This window comes from Strix aluco, chromosome 24 (genome assembly GCF_031877795.1).
Source record: "Strix aluco isolate bStrAlu1 chromosome 24, bStrAlu1.hap1, whole genome shotgun sequence".
Taxonomy (NCBI): Eukaryota; Metazoa; Chordata; class Aves; order Strigiformes; family Strigidae; genus Strix; species Strix aluco.
Window position 1 is genome coordinate 692,447 of NC_133954.1, and position 13,699 is coordinate 706,145.

The following is a 13,699-nucleotide window of genomic DNA, read 5'->3' on the forward strand; positions in this document are numbered from 1 at the left end:
AAAGGCAGGCAGAGAATTCCCTGCTAGCACCTTCTCTGTGCCTGGGAAGCAGAAGCGATCACATTGCTTCGCAAGAATCGCTTTTGTGCAGAAAACACTAACACTTGTTCAGAAGAAAGAAAGACCAGAGCCCCAGATTCTATGTTGTCCTGGAGAGCTTGCAGAGCACTGGGGAAAGGCAGGCAGAGAATTCCCTGATAGCACCTTCTCTGTGCCTGTTCACATTGCTTCGCAGAATCGCTTTTGTGCAGAAAACAGTAACACTTGTTCAGAACGAAAGAAAGCACAGAGCCCCAGATTTTATGTTGTCCTGGAGAGCTTGCAGAGCACTGGTGAAAGGCAGGCAGAGAATTCCTTGCTAGCACCTTCTCTGTGCCTGGGAAGCAGAAGTGTTCACATTGCTTCGCAAGAATCGCTTTTGTGCAGAAAACACTAACACTTGTTCAGAAGGAAAGAAAGCACAGAGCCCCAGATTTTATGTTGTCCTGGAGAGCTTGCAGAGCACTGGGGAAAGGCAGGCAGAGAATTCCCTGCTAGCACCTTCTCTGTGCCTGTTCACATTGCTTCGCAGAATCGCTTTTGTGCAGAAAACAGTAACACTTGTTCAGAAGGAAAGAAAGCACAGAGCCCCAGATTCTATGTTGTCCTGGAGAGCTTGCAGAGCACTGGGGAAAGGCCGGCAGAGAATTCCCTGCTAGCACCTTCTCTGTGCCTGGGAAGCAGAAGTGTTCACATTGCTTCGCAAGAATCGCTTTTGTGCAGAAAACAGTAACACTTGTTCAGAACGAAAGAAAGCACAGAGCCCCAGATTCTATGTTGCCCTGGAGAGCTTGCAGAGCACTGGGGAAAGGCAGGCAGAGAATTCCTTGCTAGCACCTTCTCTGTGCCTGGGAAGCAGAAGTGTTCACATTGCTTCGCAGAATCGCTTTTGTGCAGAAAACAGTAACACTTGTTCAGAACGAAAGAAAGCACAGAGCCCCAGATTCTATGTTGTCCTGGAGAGCTTGCAGAGCACTGGGGAAAGGCAGGCAGAGAATTCCCTGCTAGCACCTTCTCTGTGCCTGGGAAGCAGAAGTGTTCACATTGCTTCGCAGAATCGCTTTTGTGCAGAAAACACTTACACTTGTTCAGAAGGAAAGAAAGCACAGAGCCCCAGATTTTATGTTGTCCTGGAGAGCTTGCAGAGCACTGGGGAAAGGCAGGCAGAGAATTCCCTGCTAGCACCTTCTCTGTGCCTGGGAAGCAGAAGTGTTCACATTGCTTCGCAAGAATCGCTTTTGTGCAGAAAACACTAACACTTGTTCAGAAGGAAAGAAAGCACAGAGCCCCAGATTTTATGTTGTCCTGGAGAGCTTGCAGAGCACTGGGGAAAGGCAGGCAGAGAATTCCCTGCTAGCACCTTCTCTGTGCCTGTTCACATTGCTTCGCAAGAATCGCTTTTGTGCAGAAAACAGTAACACTTGTTCAGAACGAAAGAAAGCACAGAGCCCCAGATTTTATGTTGTCCTGGAGAGCTTGCAGAGCACTGGGGAAAGGCAGGCAGAGAATTCCTTGCTAGCACCTTCTCTGTGCCTGGGAAGCAGAAGTGTTCACATTGCTTCGCAGAATCGCTTTTGTGCAGAAAACAGTAACACTTGTTCAGAAGGAAAGAAAGCACAGAGCCCCAGATTTTATGTTGTCCTGGAGAGCTTGCAGAGCACTGGGGAAAGGCAGGCAGAGAATTCCTTGCTAGCACCTTCTCTGTGCCTGTTCACATTGCTTCGCAGAATCGCTTTTGTGCAGAAAACAGTAACACTTGTTCAGAACGAAAGAAAGCACAGAGCCCCAGATTTGCTGTTGTCCTGGAGAGCTTGCAGAGCACTGGGGAAAGGCAGGCAGAGAATTCCCTGCTAGCACCTTCTCTGTGCCTGGGAAGCAGAAGTGTTCACATTGCTTCGCAAGAATCGCTTTTGTGCAGAAAACAGTAACACTTGTTCAGAACGAAAGAAAGCACAGAGCCCCAGATTCTATGTTGTCCTGGAGAGCTTGCAGAGCACTGGGGAAAGGCAGGCAGAGAATTCCCTGCTAGCACCTTCTCTGTGCCTGTTCACATTGCTTCGCAGAATCGCTTTTGTGCAGAAAACAGTAACACTTGTTCAGAACGAAAGAAAGCACAGAGCCCCAGATTCTATGTTGTCCTGGAGAGCTTGCAGAGCACTGGGGAAAGGCAGGCAGAGAATTCCCTGCTAGCACCTTCTCTGTGCCTGGGAAGCAGAAGTGTTCACATTGCTTCGCAAGAATCGCTTTTGTGCAGAAAACAGTAACACTTGTTCAGAAGGAAAGAAAGCACAGAGCCCCAGATTTTATGTTGTCCTGGAGAGCTTGCAGAGCACTGGGGAAAGGCAGGCAGAGAATTCCCTGCTAGCACCTTCTCTGTGCCTGGGAAGCAGAAGTGATCACATTGCTTCGCAGAATCGCTTTTGTGCAGAAAACAGTAACACTTGTTCAGAAGGAAAGAAAGCACAGAGCCCCAGATTTTATGTTGTCCTGGAGAGCTTGCAGAGCACTGGGGAAAGGCAGGCAGAGAATTCCCTGCTAGCACCTTCTCTGTGCCTGGGAAGCAGAAGTGTTCACATTGCTTCACAAGAATAGTGCAGAAAACAGTAACACTTGTTCAGAAGGAAAGAAAGCACAGAGCCCCAGATTCTATGTTGTCCTGGAGAGCTTGCAGAGCACTGGGGAAAGGCAGGCAGAGAATTCCCTGCTAGCACCTTCTCTGTGCCTGGGAAGCAGAAGTGTTCACATTGCTTCGCAGAATCGCTTTTGTGCAGAAAACAGTAACACTTGTTCAGAAGGAAAGAAAGCACAGAGCCCCAGATTTTATGTTGTCCTGGAGAGCTTGCAGAGCACTGGGGAAAGGCAGGCAGAGAATTCCTTGCTAGCACCTTCTCTGTGCCTGTTCACATTGCTTCGCAGAATCGCTTTTGTGCAGAAAACAGTAACACTTGTTCAGAACGAAAGAAAGCACAGAGCCCCAGATTTGCTGTTGTCCTGGAGAGCTTGCAGAGCACTGGGGAAAGGCAGGCAGAGAATTCCCTGCTAGCACCTTCTCTGTGCCTGTTCACATTGCTTCGCAAGAATCGCTTTTGTGCAGAAAACAGTAACACTTGTTCAGAACGAAAGAAAGCACAGAGCCCCAGATTTTATGTTGTCCTGGAGAGCTTGCAGAGCACTGGGGAAAGGCAGGCAGAGAATTCCTTGCTAGCACCTTCTCTGTGCCTGGGAAGCAGAAGTGTTCACATTGCTTCGCAAGAATCGCTTTTGTGCAGAAAACAGTAACACTTGTTCAGAAGGAAAGAAAGCACAGAGCCCCAGATTTTATGTTGTCCTGGAGAGCTTGCAGAGCACTGGGGAAAGGCAGGCAGAGAATTCCTTGCTAGCACCTTCTCTGTGCCTGTTCACATTGCTTCGCAGAATCGCTTTTGTGCAGAAAACAGTAACACTTGTTCAGAACGAAAGAAAGCACAGAGCCCCAGATTTTATGTTGTCCTGGAGAGCTTGCAGAGCACTGGGGAAAGGCAGGCAGAGAATTCCCTGCTAGCACCTTCTCTGTGCCTGGGAAGCAGAAGTGTTCACATTGCTTCGCAAGAATCGCTTTTGTGCAGAAAACAGTAACACTTGTTCAGAACGAAAGAAAGCACAGAGCCCCAGATTCTATGTTGTCCTGGAGAGCTTGCAGAGCACTGGGGAAAGGCAGGCAGAGAATTCCCTGCTAGCACCTTCTCTGTGCCTGTTCACATTGCTTCGCAGAATCGCTTTTGTGCAGAAAACAGTAACACTTGTTCAGAACGAAAGAAAGCACAGAGCCCCAGATTCTATGTTGTCCTGGAGAGCTTGCAGAGCACTGGGGAAAGGCAGGCAGAGAATTCCCTGATAGCACCTTCTCTGTGCCTGGGAAGCAGAAGTGTTCACATTGCTTCGCAAGAATCGCTTTTGTGCAGAAAACAGTAACACTTGTTCAGAAGGAAAGAAAGCACAGAGCCCCAGATTTTATGTTGTCCTGGAGAGCTTGCAGAGCACTGGGGAAAGGCAGGCAGAGAATTCCCTGCTAGCACCTTCTCTGTGCCTGGGAAGCAGAAGTGATCACATTGCTTCGCAGAATCGCTTTTGTGCAGAAAACAGTAACACTTGTTCAGAAGGAAAGAAAGCACAGAGCCCCAGATTTTATGTTGTCCTGGAGAGCTTGCAGAGCACTGGGGAAAGGCAGGCAGAGAATTCCCTGCTAGCACCTTCTCTGTGCCTGGGAAGCAGAAGTGTTCACATTGCTTCACAAGAATAGTGCAGAAAACAGTAACACTTGTTCAGAAGGAAAGAAAGCACAGAGCCCCAGATTCTATGTTGTCCTGGAGAGCTTGCAGAGCACTGGGGAAAGGCAGGCAGAGAATTCCCTGCTAGCACCTTCTCTGTGCCTGGGAAGCAGAAGTGTTCACATTGCTTCGCAGAATCGCTTTTGTGCAGAAAACAGTAACACTTGTTCAGAAGGAAAGAAAGCACAGAGCCCCAGATTTTATGTTGTCCTGGAGAGCTTGCAGAGCACTGGGGAAAGGCAGGCAGAGAATTCCTTGCTAGCACCTTCTCTGTGCCTGTTCACATTGCTTCGCAGAATCGCTTTTGTGCAGAAAACAGTAACACTTGTTCAGAACGAAAGAAAGCACAGAGCCCCAGATTTGCTGTTGTCCTGGAGAGCTTGCAGAGCACTGGGGAAAGGCAGGCAGAGAATTCCCTGCTAGCACCTTCTCTGTGCCTGTTCACATTGCTTCGCAAGAATCGCTTTTGTGCAGAAAACAGTAACACTTGTTCAGAACGAAAGAAAGCACAGAGCCCCAGATTTTATGTTGTCCTGGAGAGCTTGCAGAGCACTGGGGAAAGGCAGGCAGAGAATTCCTTGCTAGCACCTTCTCTGTGCCTGGGAAGCAGAAGTGTTCACATTGCTTCGCAAGAATCGCTTTTGTGCAGAAAACACTAACACTTGTTCAGAAGGAAAGAAAGCACAGAGCCCCAGATTTTATGTTGTCCTGGAGAGCTTGCAGAGCACTGGGGAAAGGCAGGCAGAGAATTCCTTGCTAGCACCTTCTCTGTGCCTGTTCACATTGCTTCGCAGAATCGCTTTTGTGCAGAAAACAGTAACACTTGTTCAGAACGAAAGAAAGCACAGAGCCCCAGATTTGCTGTTGTCCTGGAGAGCTTGCAGAGCACTGGGGAAAGGCAGGCAGAGAATTCCCTGCTAGCACCTTCTCTGTGCCTGGGAAGCAGAAGTGTTCACATTGCTTCGCAAGAATCGCTTTTGTGCAGAAAACAGTAACACTTGTTCAGAACGAAAGAAAGCACAGAGCCCCAGATTCTATGTTGTCCTGGAGAGCTTGCAGAGCACTGGGGAAAGGCAGGCAGAGAATTCCCTGCTAGCACCTTCTCTGTGCCTGTTCACATTGCTTCGCAGAATCGCTTTTGTGCAGAAAACAGTAACACTTGTTCAGAACGAAAGAAAGCACAGAGCCCCAGATTCTATGTTGTCCTGGAGAGCTTGCAGAGCACTGGGGAAAGGCAGGCAGAGAATTCCCTGATAGCACCTTCTCTGTGCCTGGGAAGCAGAAGTGTTCACATTGCTTCGCAAGAATCGCTTTTGTGCAGAAAACAGTAACACTTGTTCAGAAGGAAAGAAAGCACAGAGCCCCAGATTTTATGTTGTCCTGGAGAGCTTGCAGAGCACTGGGGAAAGGCAGGCAGAGAATTCCCTGCTAGCACCTTCTCTGTGCCTGGGAAGCAGAAGTGATCACATTGCTTCGCAGAATCGCTTTTGTGCAGAAAACAGTAACACTTGTTCAGAAGGAAAGAAAGCACAGAGCCCCAGATTTTATGTTGTCCTGGAGAGCTTGCAGAGCACTGGGGAAAGGCAGGCAGAGAATTCCCTGCTAGCACCTTCTCTGTGCCTGGGAAGCAGAAGTGTTCACATTGCTTCACAAGAATAGTGCAGAAAACAGTAACACTTGTTCAGAAGGAAAGAAAGCACAGAGCCCCAGATTCTATGTTGTCCTGGAGAGCTTGCAGAGCACTGGGGAAAGGCAGGCAGAGAATTCCCTGCTAGCACCTTCTCTGTGCCTGGGAAGCAGAAGTGTTCACATTGCTTCGCAGAATCGCTTTTGTGCAGAAAACAGTAACACTTGTTCAGAAGGAAAGAAAGCACAGAGCCCCAGATTTTATGTTGTCCTGGAGAGCTTGCAGAGCACTGGGGAAAGGCAGGCAGAGAATTCCTTGCTAGCACCTTCTCTGTGCCTGGGAAGCAGAAGTGTTCACATTGCTTCACAGAATCGCTTTTGTGCAGAAAACAGTAACACTTGTTCAGAACGAAAGAAAGCACAGAGCCCCAGATTTTATGTTGTCCTGGAGAGCTTGCAGAGCACTGGGGAAAGGCAAGCAGAGAATTCCTTGCTAGCACCTTCTCTGTGCCTGTTCACATTGCTTCGCAGAATCGCTTTTGTGCAGAAAACAGTAACACTTGTTCAGAACGAAAGAAAGCACAGAGCCCCAGATTCTATGTTGTCCTGGAGAGCTTGCAGAGCACTGGGGAAAGGCAGGCAGAGAATTCCCTGCTAGCACCTTCTCTGTGCCTGTTCACATTGCTTCGCAGAATCGCTTTTGTGCAGAAAACAGTAACACTTGTTCAGAACGAAAGAAAGCACAGAGCCCCAGATTCTATGTTGTCCTGGAGAGCTTGCAGAGCACTGGGGAAAGGCAGGCAGAGAATTCCCTGATAGCACCTTCTCTGTGCCTGTTCACATTGCTTCGCAAGAATCGCTTTTGTGCAGAAAACACTAACACTTGTTCAGAAGGAAAGAAAGCACAGAGCCCCAGATTCTATGTTGCCCTGGAGAGCTTGCAGAGCACTGGGGAAAGGCAGGCAGAGAATTCCTTGCTAGCACCTTCTCTGTGCCTGGGAAGCAGAAGTGTTCACATTGCTTCGCAGAATCGCTTTTGTGCAGAAAACAGTAACACTTGTTCAGAACGAAAGAAAGCACAGAGCCCCAGATTCTATGTTGTCCTGGAGAGTTTGCAGGGCACTGGGGAAAGGCAGGCAGAGAATTCCCTGCTAGCACCTTCTCTGTGCCTGGGAAGCAGAAGTGTTCACATTGCTTCGCAAGAACCGCTTTTGTGCAGAAAACAGTAACACTTGTTCAGAAGGAAAGAAAGCACAGAGCCCCAGATTTTATGTTGTCCTGGAGAGCTTGCAGAGCACTGGGGAAAGGCAGGCAGAGAATTCCTTGCTAGCACCTTCTCTGTGCCTGGGAAGCAGAAGTGTTCACATTGCTTCGCAGAATCGCTTTTGTGCAGAAAACAGTAACACTTGTTCAGAAGGAAAGAAAGCACAGAGCCCCAGATTTTATGTTGTCCTGGAGAGCTTGCAGAGCACTGGGGAAAGGCAGGCAGAGAATTCCTTGCTAGCACCTTCTCTGTGCCTGTTCACATTGCTTCGCAGAATCGCTTTTGTGCAGAAAACAGTAACACTTGTTCAGAACGAAAGAAAGCACAGAGCCCCAGTTTTGCTGTTGTCCTGGAGAGCTTGCAGAGCACTGGGGAAAGGCAGGCAGAGAATTCCCTGCTAGCACCTTCTCTGTGCCTGGGAAGCAGAAGTGATCACATTGCTTCGCAAGAATCGCTTTTGTGCAGAAAACACTAACACTTGTTCAGAAGGAAAGAAAGCACAGAGCCCCAGATTTTATGTTGTCCTGGAGAGCTTGCAGAGCACTGGGGAAAGGCAGGCAGAGAATTCCCTGCTAGCACCTTCTCTGTGCCTGGGAAGCAGAAGTGTTCACATTGCTTCGCAAGAATCGCTTTTGTGCAGAAAACACTAACACTTGTTCAGAAGGAAAGAAAGCACAGAGCCCCAGATTTTATGTTGTCCTGGAGAGCTTGCAGAGCACTGGGGAAAGGCAGGCAGAGAATTCCCTGCTAGCACCTTCTCTGTGCCTGTTCACATTGCTTCGCAGAATCGCTTTTGTGCAGAAAACAGTAACACTTGTTCAGAACGAAAGAAAGCACAGAGCCCCAGATTTTATGTTGTCCTGGAGAGCTTGCAGAGCACTGGGGAAAGGTAGGCAGAGAATTCCTTGCTAGCACCTTCTCTGTGCCTGGGAAGCAGAAGTGTTCACATTGCTTCGCAGAATCGCTTTTGTGCAGAAAACAGTAACACTTGTTCAGAAGGAAAGAAAGCACAGAGCCCCAGATTTTATGTTGTCCTGGAGAGCTTGCAGAGCACTGGGGAAAGGCAGGCAGAGAATTCCCTGCTAGCACCTTCTCTGTGCCTGGGAAGCAGAAGTGATCACATTGCTTCGCAAGAATCGCTTTTGTGCAGAAAACACTAACACTTGTTCAGAAGAAAGAAAGACCAGAGCCCCAGATTCTATGTTGTCCTGGAGAGCTTGCAGAGCACTGGGGAAAGGCAGGCAGAGAATTCCCTGATAGCACCTTCTCTGTGCCTGTTCACATTGCTTCGCAGAATCGCTTTTGTGCAGAAAACAGTAACACTTGTTCAGAACGAAAGAAAGCACAGAGCCCCAGATTTTATGTTGTCCTGGAGAGCTTGCAGAGCACTGGCTAAAGGCAGGCAGAGAATTCCTTGCTAGCACCTTCTCTGTGCCTGGGAAGCAGAAGTGTTCACATTGCTTCGCAAGAATCGCTTTTGTGCAGAAAACACTAACACTTGTTCAGAAGGAAAGAAAGCACAGAGCCCCAGATTTTATGTTGTCCTGGAGAGCTTGCAGAGCACTGGGGAAAGGCAGGCAGAGAATTCCCTGCTAGCACCTTCTCTGTGCCTGTTCACATTGCTTCGCAGAATCGCTTTTGTGCAGAAAACAGTAACACTTGTTCAGAACGAAAGAAAGCACAGAGCCCCAGATTCTATGTTGTCCTGGAGAGCTTGCAGAGCACTGGGGAAAGGCAGGCAGAGAATTCCTTGCTAGCACCTTTTCTGTGCCTGGGAAGCAGAAGTGTTCACATTGCTTCGCAGAATCGCTTTTGTGCAGAAAACAGTAACACTTGTTCAGAAGGAAAGAAAGCACAGAGCCCCAGATTCTATGTTGTCCTGGAGAGCTTGCAGAGCACTGGGGAAAGGCCGGCAGAGAATTCCCTGCTAGCACCTTCTCTGTGCCTGGGAAGCAGAAGTGTTCACATTGCTTCGCAAGAATCGCTTTTGTGTAGAAAACAGTAACACTTGTTCAGAACGAAAGAAAGCACAGAGCCCCAGATTCTATGTTGTCCTGGAGAGCTTGCAGAGCACTGGGGAAAGGCAGGCAGAGAATTCCCTGATAGCACCTTCTCTGTGCCTGTTCACATTGCTTCGCAAGAATCGCTTTTGTGCAGAAAACAGTAACACTTGTTCAGAAGGAAAGAAAGCACAGAGCCCCAGATTCTATGTTGCCCTGGAGAGCTTGCAGAGCACTGGGGAAAGGCAGGCAGAGAATTCCTTGCTAGCACCTTCTCTGTGCCTGGGAAGCAGAAGTGTTCACATTGCTTCGCAGAATCGCTTTTGTGCAGAAAACAGTAACACTTGTTCAGAAGGAAAGAAAGCACAGAGCCCCAGATTCTATGTTGTCCTGGAGAGCTTGCAGAGCACTGGGGAAAGGCAGGCAGAGAATTCCCTGCTAGCACCTTCTCTGTGCCTGGGAAGCAGAAGTGTTCACATTGCTTCGCAGAATCGCTTTTGTGCAGAAAACAGTAACACTTGTTCAGAAGGAAAGAAAGCACAGAGCCCCAGATTTTATGTTGTCCTGGAGAGCTTGCAGAGCACTGGGGAAAGGCAGGCAGAGAATTCCCTGCTAGCACCTTCTCTGTGCCTGTTCACATTGCTTCGCAAGAATCGCTTTTGTGCAGAAAACAGTAACACTTGTTCAGAACGAAAGAAAGCACAGAGCCCCAGATTTTATGTTGTCCTGGAGAGCTTGCAGAGCACTGGGGAAAGGCAGGCAGAGAATTCCCTGCTAGCACCTTCTCTGTGCCTGGGAAGCAGAAGTGTTCACATTGCTTCGCAAGAATCGCTTTTGTGCAGAAAACAGTAACACTTGTTCAGAACGAAAGAAAGCACAGAGCCCCAGATTCTATGTTGTCCTGGAGAGCTTGCAGAGCACTGGGGAAAGGCAGGCAGAGAATTCCCTGCTAGCACCTTCTCTGTGCCTGTTCACATTGCTTCGCAGAATCGCTTTTGTGCAGAAAACAGTAACACTTGTTCAGAACGAAAGAAAGCACAGAGCCCCAGATTCTATGTTGTCCTGGAGAGCTTGCAGAGCACTGGGGAAAGGCAGGCAGAGAATTCCCTGCTAGCACCTTCTCTGTGCCTGGGAAGCAGAAGTGTTCACATTGCTTCGCAAGAATCGCTTTTGTGCAGAAAACAGTAACACTTGTTCAGAAGGAAAGAAAGCACAGAGCCCCAGATTCTATGTTGTCCTGGAGAGCTTGCAGAGCACTGGGGAAAGGCAGGCAGAGAATTCCCTGCTAGCACCTTCTCTGTGCCTGGGAAGCAGAAGTGATCACATTGCTTCGCAGAATCGCTTTTGTGCAGAAAACAGTAACACTTGTTCAGAAGGAAAGAAAGCACAGAGCCCCAGATTTTATGTTGTCCTGGAGAGCTTGCAGAGCACTGGGGAAAGGCAGGCAGAGAATTCCCTGCTAGCACCTTCTCTGTGCCTGGGAAGCAGAAGTGTTCACATTGCTTCACAAGAATAGTGCAGAAAACAGTAACACTTGTTCAGAAGGAAAGAAAGCACAGAGCCCCAGATTCTATGTTGTCCTGGAGAGCTTGCAGAGCACTGGGGAAAGGCAGGCAGAGAATTCCCTGCTAGCACCTTCTCTGTGCCTGGGAAGCAGAAGTGTTCACATTGCTTCGCAGAATCGCTTTTGTGCAGAAAACAGTAACACTTGTTCAGAAGGAAAGAAAGCACAGAGCCCCAGATTTTATGTTGTCCTGGAGAGCTTGCAGAGCACTGGGGCAAGGCAGGCAGAGAATTCCTTGCTAGCACCTTCTCTGTGCCTGGGAAGCAGAAGTGTTCACATTGCTTCGCAAGAATCGCTTTTGTGCAGAAAACAGTAACACTTGTTCAGAACGAAAGAAAGCACAGAGCCCCAGATTTTATGTTGTCCTGGAGAGCTTGCAGAGCACTGGGGAAAGGCAGGCAGAGAATTCCTTGCTAGCACCTTCTCTGTGCCTGTTCACATTGCTTCGCAGAATCGCTTTTGTGCAGAAAACAGTAACACTTGTTCAGAACGAAAGAAAGCACAGAGCCCCAGATTTGCTGTTGTCCTGGAGAGCTTGCAGAGCACTGGGGAAAGGCAGGCAGAGAATTCCCTGCTAGCACCTTCTCTGTGCCTGGGAAGCAGAAGTGTTCACATTGCTTCGCAAGAACCGCTTTTGTGCAGAAAACAGTAACACTTGTTCAGAACGAAAGAAAGCACAGAGCCCCAGATTTTATGTTGTCCTGGAGAGCTTGCAGAGCACTGGGGAAAGGCAGGCAGAGAATTCCTTGCTAGCACCTTCTCTGTGCCTGGGAAGCAGAAGTGTTCACATTGCTTCGCAGAATCGCTTTTGTGCAGAAAACACTAACACTTGTTCAGAACGAAAGAAAGCACAGAGCCCCAGATTTTATGTTGTCCTGGAGAGCTTGCAGAGCACTGGGGAAAGGCAGGCAGAGAATTCCTTGCTAGCACCTTCTCTGTGCCTGTTCACATTGCTTCGCAGAATCGCTTTTGTGCAGAAAACAGTAACACTTGTTCAGAACGAAAGAAAGCACAGAGCCCCAGATTTGCTGTTGTCCTGGAGAGCTTGCAGAGCACTGGGGAAAGGCAGGCAGAGAATTCCCTGCTAGCACCTTCTCTGTGCCTGGGAAGCAGAAGTGATCACATTGCTTCGCAAGAATCGCTTTTGTGCAGAAAACACTAACACTTGTTCAGAAGGAAAGAAAGCACAGAGCCCCAGATTTTATGTTGTCCTGGAGAGCTTGCAGAGCACTGGGGAAAGGCAGGCAGAGAATTCCCTGCTAGCACCTTCTCTGTGCCTGGGAAGCAGAAGTGTTCACATTGCTTCGCAAGAACCGCTTTTGTGCAGAAAACAGTAACACTTGTTCAGAACGAAAGAAAGCACAGAGCCCCAGATTCTATGTTGTCCTGGAGAGCTTGCAGAGCACTGGGGAAAGGCAGGCAGAGAATTCCCTGCTAGCACCTTCTCTGTGCCTGTTCACATTGCTTCGCAGAATCGCTTTTGTGCAGAAAACAGTAACACTTGTTCAGAACGAAAGAAAGCACAGAGCCCCAGATTCTATGTTGTCCTGGAGAGCTTGCAGAGCACTGGGGAAAGGCAGGCAGAGAATTCCCTGCTAGCACCTTCTCTGTGCCTGGGAAGCAGAAGTGTTCACATTGCTTCGCAGAATCGCTTTTGTGCAGAAAACAGTAACACTTGTTCAGAACGAAAGAAAGCACAGAGCCCCAGATTTTATGTTGTCCTGGAGAGCTTGCAGAGCAGTGGGGAAAGGCAGGCAGAGAATTCCCTGCTAGCACCTTCTCTGTGCCTGGGAAGCAGAAGTGTTCACATTGCTTCGCAGAATCGCTTTTGTGCAGAAAACAGTAACACTTGTTCAGAACGAAAGAAAGCACAGAGCCCCAGATTCTATGTTGTCCTGGAGAGCTTGCAGAGCACTGGGGAAAGGCAGGCAGAGAATTCCCTGCTAGCACCTTCTCTGTGCCTGGGAAGCAGAAGTGTTCACATTGCTTCGCAAGAATCGCTTTTGTGCAGAAAACAGTAACACTTGTTCAGAACGAAAGAAATCACAGAGCCCCAGATTTTATGTTGTCCTGGAGAGCTTGCAGAGCACTGGGGAAAGGCAGGCAGAGAATTCCCTGCTAGCACCTTCTCTGTGCCTGTTCACATTGCTTCGCAGAATCGCTTTTGTGCAGACAACACTAACAATTGTTCAGAAGGAAAGAAAGCACAGAGCCCCAGATTTTATGTTGTCCTGGAGAGCTTGCAGAGCACTGGGGAAAGGCAGGCAGAGAATTCCCTGATAGCACCTTCTCTGTGCCTGTTCACATTGCTTCGCAAGAATCGCTTTTGTGCAGAAAACAGTAACACTTGTTCAGAAGGAAAGAAAGCACAGAGCCCCAGATTCTATGTTGCCCTGGAGAGCTTGCAGAGCACTGGGGAAAGGCAGGCAGAGAATTCCCTGCTAGCACCTTCTCTGTGCCTGTTCACATTGCTTCGCAGAATCGCTTTTGTGCAGAAAACAGTAACACTTGTTCAGAACGAAAGAAAGCACAGAGCCCCAGATTCTATGTTGTCCTGGAGAGCTTGCAGAGCACTGGGGAAAGGCAGGCAGAGAATTCCCTGCTAGCACCTTCTCTGTGCCTGGGAAGCAGAAGTGTTCACATTGCTTCGCAAGAATCGCTTTTGTGCAGAAAACAGTAACACTTGTTCAGAAGGAAAGAAAGCACAGAGCCCCAGATTCTATGTTGTCCTGGAGAGCTTGCAGAGCACTGGGGAAAGGCAGGCAGAGAATTCCCTGCTAGCACCTTCTCTGTGCCTGGGAAGCAGAAGTGATCACATTGCTTCGCAGAATCGCTTTTGTGCAGAAAACAGTAACACTTGTTCAGAAGGAAAGAAAGCACAGAGCCCCAGATTTTATGT